Source organism: Adiantum capillus-veneris, chromosome 22, assembly GCF_014529385.1.
Source record: "Adiantum capillus-veneris isolate H3 chromosome 22, ASM1452938v2, whole genome shotgun sequence".
Lineage (NCBI taxonomy): Eukaryota > Viridiplantae > Streptophyta > Polypodiopsida > Polypodiales > Pteridaceae > Adiantum > Adiantum capillus-veneris.
The window spans coordinates 119480733-119488344 of NC_140952.1; the positions used below are offsets into that span (position 1 = coordinate 119480733).

Genomic DNA, 7612 nt, shown 5'->3' on the forward strand with positions numbered 1-7612 from the left:
CTAATGACTACTTATGTAATCCAATAAATAGCTAAAGAGGTTTGTCAACCTAAAGTTGGTAATGCAACCACCATGATCATCTATACCCTTCCCATTATAGAACATGTTCTAGAAAGAGTGTCTTGAAAGAAGCTTATAGCTTTTCAGAGGCTTGTTTGGTTACAAGTCCATAGCAATAGTTGTGCACCATTGGCACAAAGCAAGGTAAAAGTTCACTATGGCCTACATAAGGCTATGAGAAGATAATAAAAGCTCTCTTTGTGAGAGAAAATAAGAAAGTGACACTATTTTTTATAACATTTGTTATCACTATAAAATAATATGTTTCTTGAAAAACGTATAACAACAAAATATTTAAACTATAGTATATTTCAAAAACATAAAAAATAATGTTTGAAAAAGAACTCGGTTATGAGAGTTGAAAAACTATTTTAAAAAGGTAAACACTCATAATGATCTACAGGCAAGGAGAGAAAGAGAGGGTAGTGTTTAAAAGAACGTTTTCTTTAACAATGAAAATAAAGGGTAGATTTACAAAAGTTAACCTATTAATTGTCATTTATGATTAAAAGTGTGCAAACTTCAGCCATAACAATTAAAGTACAAAAAATAAAAATCGACAATTATTATTTTTAATTGAAAAATTACTTACAAACCTTAAAAATTTGCATTTTAAAAAAGATTGAGCTATTAATTGTTTGCCTATGCATTCTTAGAGGACCTGAGTAAACTCATTAAAGGGTTCTAAAAGCTTGCCTTCTTTCAATACATCTTGTTTATCTCATTTTCCATGAATCATGCATGTCACTATATAGAAGTATTTATTCACAGAAAAAGCATCTAAACATGTTGAAGATATTCTTTCAGAACTAGTTAATGTATCTGAGGAGATGATATATACTAGTTAATGTATCTGAGAAGATGATATATTTACTTTAAAAAAATGTTTGGTTTAAAATTTACAATATGTGAAAAGTAGGAAGTACCTTGTTTCTAGGGTTGTGGGAACTCTGTCGCTTCACGTCAGCAGCCTATGAGGCTTGCACGAGGCGGATGCTCTAGGCTTCCTTAGACGGGGTGGGCTGTGAAGCTGTTATTGTTGGTCTTACGGAGCTATGGGGAAAAGACTTCGGTCTGAGGAACTAAATGCTCCTCGGGAGGGAGACCATCTCCAACTCCGCCCATGGTTTGTCACACGATCTTCACCCCTCCCTCATTTTTGGAGCTCCACGAGAGGCCCACCCACCTGCCCCCAATTGGAGGGGAAAATGGTGGTCATTTTTCTTTTCGTTTGCCATGTCAAATTTGAGTGGCAGGTGTAGCTCAAGTGGCAGGCGACTTCTACCTAGTGGCAACGCTCAGTACAGGTGGCTTTCTATGATGGTGCTAGGCTCTCCTCAAAAAGCCGGTATGTGTTAGAACTGGTCTTTTTTGGATTTGGTTTGTGGAGTGGTGCTTCTTGACCCATATTGTGGCCCTTGGGACCTCGGGCCCTGTCCTCTTTTTGCTTGCTCGTGCTACTCTTCATTGGGGAAAGGTGTCTCCAATGGCAGCAATGTTATTTCCTTTTTTGCAGTATTGCTTGGTTGTTATGATTTTCTATGGTGTGTGTATGTGAATGGGGTAGCTCCCCTGTTAGCTTGAACTCTCCTAAGTACACCGGTTTTTTTATATGCTCTTGCATGGTTTTGTGAGGAGTTGTTATGATGTATATTGTGTTTCTGATTTATTTTACCACTTACATTTGTGAGGTTGGAAAAAAAAATAGAATATGAGATGAAATTCAATATTAATCAATCTTTAGCATGTACAAAGGATTGTGCCTTAGCTTTTGCCTCACTCTTTTGTCCTTATTAAAAACAACTTTGCAAAACAATTAAAAATCAAAACCGTTTACCACATGTCTTAATTTCAAACACAGATTGAAAAAAAATAAAAATTCCTTTCAAAACATCTAAAATGTAAAAGGGTGGTCCACAAAATGAAAAGATTCCTGCCATTGGGAAGCGAAAAGAATTTTATTCTATATAAAGGGATGGCTTTGTATATATGCACTGTGGCAAGCTTTTGTGGAATTTAGTTTTCTTTCCTAATTTTAAAATGATTTGTGGTACACAAAAAACAATGAAGCTTTTGGAAAATTTCATTTGAAAGGACATGATGTCTTTCTCGATTCTCCTCAAGACTTAAAACAAATCTCTTCAGAGGGACACATGTCTAGAGTGTTCGATACTATATCAAACTCATCGCCAAAGTGAGAGTTCGATCGTAGCAAGCCAGTTGAACGAGTGAGAGTTGTAGGTAATCAGCGAAGCGTTCTCGGGTGTAGAAGGTAAATGTCCCAAAAAGGACTAACCTTTTGCAAACCTGCAGTGACACTCTTGGGTTAGAGTGTTTGATACTATATCAAACTCATCGCCAAAAATTTAACGACCTTCATCCATAGGGATACTAAGGCCTTTAGAGGCCAAAAAGAGAAGGAGGTCTTTGCCTTTGATTTGAAGGGAAAGAGAAACAAACGAGGGGTTTTCCTTTGGTGTCTAGAACATGTTATGTATTTTTGGCCTGTAGAAGGGCATAGGGTTTTTTGGCCTACAAAAGGGCATAGGGTTTTAGTGGCAAGTTTGTTGCAAATTGTAGGTCGTCCGACGGTTTGTTAGATGGCTGCCATGTGTAGCAATGCCTTTAGGGTTGTTTTATCAAGGGTCATTTGACCCATGTGGAATCCCTTTTCGTGCTGCTCCTAGCGGGTCTCGGTCCTTTTTGCTCTGCTCCTGCCAGAGGATGTGGAGCGTGCGTAGTGGGTGCTGTCCTTGCGAGAAGACCGCTACATAGCAGGTATTGTCCTACCACAGGACGTAGTTGTTGCATGCGTAGCTTTTTGTTTAATGGCGGGGGGTTTTCAAGGCTCTAGAAGGTGATTGCAGCGAAGGGGGTTTCTGTGCAGGCTCAGGCGGCGAGGACGTGGCAGCGAAAGCTTTTCCATGCGCTGTTCTACTCGTTTAATGCTGCAGGCGGGCTTCTCAAGGTCTTTGAAGGTGATCATGCAGCCTGAGATCACGAGGACTGCTCGTGTTGGTCTTTGTGGTTCAGTGCACGTGATGAATGGAGAACAGGACAATGAGGAGATGTAATTTGCATGTGGTTGTTGTAGCCTATATGACAGGCTTGAAAGCGCAGAAAAATGCTTTGTAATATGTTCTTGCTTCGGGTGTTATCATTATACTGTGTCATGGCAGCAAGTCTGAGAATTTGTTTTGATGTGTGAGCTTTTGAGCTACATTATCCAGTGCAAGATTCTCTATTTGTCCTGCTTTGTACAAGCTTTTGAGCTACATTACCTAGTGGAAGATTCTCTCTCTGTTTTGCTTTTTCACATGTGTCCTCAAGTATCAGTTCTTGCTTCGGGTGTTATCATTATACTGTGTCATGGCAGCAAGTCTGAGAATTTGTTTTGATGTGTGAGCTTTTGAGCTACGTTATCCAATGCAAGATTCTCTGTTCATGTTTGAGCTTTCACCTATCTGTTACTATTCAATTTGTATCTGCTTATATGCTGTGATCGTAAATTTAAATCAGTCGAGCATTTGAAAGTGCATTGTAGATTGGTTTGAGAGTTTCTTTCTTGCGTCTCAAAGTACTTGGAATAACATTTCTTTGCAAATCATCTTTACCATGGCATCTGATGATGGCGTTGTCGGTGGCGGTGAAGGGAGTGCAAGCAATGCCTCGCCCAACGATGGTGAGAGCATGGACTTCTCTAGAGGTTTGCTTTTTTGACTCCTGCGCTGCTCTTGTGTTGCGTTGTTGGTCTTGGTTTGTCTGTGCTTGTGAGCGTTGCAGTTCAAAAAGTTTGTTGCGCTGGTCTTGTTCTCCTGATCCTGCTGCTTACTTTTTGTTGCCCTTGCAAGTGATGCGCACGTGATGGTGGTCACGTGTTTGGGTCGAGAAAAGCGCAACAGTAGGGCTGCGGGTGCATGGGCCCTTGCTGACATTATTGGCAGGTCACGCTACAAGGGGCTGGACCCTCATTGCTCCAGTGTGGGATTGGCATCAGGCCTTGAGCTTCCCTGCGTAGAGCCGCGAGCAGCCATCAGGCAGTTGCTCATCTAGGAGTCGAGAGCAGGCTGAGCTTTATTCAGTTGTGTGCCTCAGCGCCCGCATACGCATTTTGGCCATCTACTCCAGATGCCTGCAGTGGGTTCTGGTACTGTACCATTGCGCCGAGGTTAGGGGCTGTTTTGCTCAATCGCCTGAACTGTGCAGGGCCAGGGTGATTAAATCTCGTTGACTTTGTGCACATAGGTAGCAGCCCTTTTTGACTGAGGGCTTGTCTCCTTCTTTTGCAATGTCATTTGGTTGTGGAGCTGTGTCAAGCTAGACATTTGCTGGATGTGTTTGGCTTACGCTTTGAGACCCAGAGTTGGGTCCGACGTTCAAGGGATTCTGGATCGCTCTCTCTATTTTGGTACTTGGCTGTCAGTTAGGTGTTGTCGGCTACTGTAGACCCGGGCATACTGTTGCTCTCAAGTTCGAGAAGCTCTCGTGTGTTGATCATTGTTGGAGTATTGTGGGTTCCCCGTTGTATCAGACGAGGGGCGGTAATCTGTCTTCACCTTCAGTAGGCTCTGCTCAATCGCATCGAGTACCTCGCTAGGGGGCTTCTTATCAAGAAACTTAGGTGTTCCTAATCGGCATCCATGACTTCGACGGCTCGTGCATTCAACGTTGCTCCTCGTGAGCATAAGGCCGCAATACAATAGCACGAGCATCACAACAAATCTGGCCTTGATCTCCCAAGACGCTCATTTACTGTCATGTTTGAAACCAAACTTGGCTCACACCATTTTACCTCCTTGCATTTTGTATGCCCCTCCAGCTCAGGCTCCACTCGCTCGTGCCATCTTGATCATCGACCAGATCGTCCACTGCAGTGCAGGGCGGCTCAGGTAAAGGCACAACCAACCCTTTGCTTGCATCATGTCTGGCCAGTCAAGCCAGCTCTGGGGGCTCAATGTCCTAAAAAATATTTCAGCCAAAACTTTGCTCCATGCTTGTCATTGAATGGATAGTTCTCCCGTGTATCAAGTGAGTACTATGATTGTGACTAGGACACTAGTTCTTACTAATGGCTACTCATCTGCCCAAACTTTCTCGACAACATGCTTGGCCTCTTTGTTGGTAAGGTGCGCACATTGTCTGTTCTGGATGTCACAACTTTGGCCCCCGTGCGAGGATCACGCTTGATGGAAGAGTTGACCACAGCATTTCATAGACAGTGTGAGATTCTCGGCTACAATAGAGAGGTGACTTTGCATGGTTTGCACTCAACCGCATAAAGACATCTTTAGTGGTCTTCACACATTTGTTTCTTTTGTAGGTTGTGGGGACTTTGCGCTTTGTGAACTTCAATAGAGCTCTCTTGCATTCCCAGTGCTCAGTTTGTGACTCGCCGAAGGTGAAGAAGGTTGAAGGCCGACTGTGTTGCTCTCTTTGCGATAAAGATCACGTCATCAACACGACTCTCAAGCTGGAGGCACAGATCCGAAGCAGCGTTGACAGACGTGTCGTGGCGATTCAAGTGTCAGAGTCTATGGTGGATCGTCTTCTAGGCTTGCCAACGAGCTTCAAGGAGGTACACATGGAGAGCATTCCAGAGGCGAGGGATATTTTATCGACATCTGTTGTCGAGGGTGTATTCAAAATTGGCACAAATGGGTCTATGATATCTTTCACTCCTCTGTTGGAAACCTAGATACTTTGAGAGCATCGATTTCCATAGCTTTTGGCCTTTCACTACGAATAACTATGCTTCCTTATCTAGACCCCTCTACAATCAATGAACTAAATTTTGGCTTGTCCATTGTATATCGCGTTTCATAAGAAAATCGTATCTTGCTTTTGAGCCTTGTTGCCGTGGTGTCTCTCCATAACTCGCTCTCTATTCTTCCTTGCTCTCCATCTTTTCAACCTTCCAAAGCACAGACTCTCACTCTCTCTCTCTCTCTCTCTCTCTCTCTCTCTCTCTCTCTCTCTCTCTCTCTCTCTCTCTCTCTAACACACACACGCAAACGAACACACAAGGTGACTAAATATTTACAATCTTTGCGTGTCTTTCCAATGGCTCACTTGGCCGAACACGATGCCGATACTGTTTTTGCGACACAATTTCCGAACAATTCAGACATCTTTCTCGCGCTACATCATCTCCGAAATTCAACAGGCACACCGCATGACCTTAGATCGAATTTACTCAATGACTTGTTTGAGAGCTTCTTGCTTGAAAGGCATGCTGTCTCAGGTGCTTGTCTCTTCATCCATACTAATGGGTCCACTAGCACAATGACGGTCACAAAATTCTCATCTTTGTATTCAACATGCGCCTCACTTGCTCTTAGCCTCGACGTGTTAACGGCCTTCGCTCGCTTTACGACTTGTAGGTTAAAAGTGTATTTGAAAAGAAATGGAAGCGTGAGAACAATCATCTTGGGGATGGCATCGAAACCATTTCTTGTAAAGGGCATTCTGCTTTTCGAAACAAGCAATGGCATTACATATCTTCCCACATTCACGACGTGCTCAAGCCATTCACGTGTTGGATGGAAAGAAGATGAGGTGGCCACTTTGCATAGGCTATGCTTGTTACATGAGGATTTGCCTGATGTTGAGGTGGTCCGCATGTTCCAAGCCAAGCACACACACACGTTGCACACAACCCAGGCCATCAAATGCAAGCTTTCATGCCTGAAGAACGAGAGGGGCCTGGTCACTGGTGCTCAAATACGACGCACCCATGCCAGCTTTAGTAATCCGATTAAGAAATACAACAAAAGCATCAAGGACAAGCCCATTACACCCTGCGAAAAATGTGGACGCTTGCTATTCCGCCGCCAGCTAACACGTCAGCTTCTGCCTCCAGTTGCGGAATCCACTTCAAGAAAGCGAAGACGCTATGGAGATTTGTACGTCTGTAGCCAATGCAAGAAACACTCGACAAGTGATAGCAATCATCTGTGGAGCTTGCAAGAGACAGGGCTCAATCCAGCGTTTCCCTTTGTGTCAGATCTAAACCCCGTAGAAGCACGCTTGGTCTCCATTCATATCCCCTTCGCCAAGATACGTGAACTGACATACGAAGGTCAGTATGGGCTTAGAGGTAGCGTTGTCAATGTGCTTGCCAACTTGGAGAAGAGCCACGCTGTCCTGCCTCGCTTCATTGAGGATGAGGCTTCTGTCCTTGTGGGCATCAAACGCAAGCTCGAATACGATAGATGTTACCTAAGCGGTGTTGTACGACCCCTGCTCACAATGCGTGCAACCACTACGCTGTTGTCCACACCACTCTACACGAGAGAAGGTGTCACGATCAATGACAAGTGGCTTGCACACCTTTCTAGTCTAAGTATGCCTCCTACAAATACCGTTGATGCCAATGCGCATGATGTTGAGCTTGAGGATGAACAGACTGATGTCATGCTTCACGGAGTCACCAGTGCGGCAGAGGTTGTCGATTACAGTGGAAAGATTCTTCATGTTGCACCTTACGAGGGAAATTCACCGTTGAGCATCTTCACGGATGAGTATTGCGAAGAGTTGAGCTTCCCAACTCTTT

At 43.7% G+C, this 7612-nt stretch overlaps 1 pseudogene; it reads left to right on the forward strand.

Annotated features, from left to right (window-relative positions):
- Positions 1-2784: 2784 nt before the first annotated feature.
- LOC147430110 (uncharacterized) lies at positions 2785-5755 on the forward strand (annotated as a pseudogene).
- The last annotated feature ends 1857 nt before the right edge of the window (positions 5756-7612 follow it).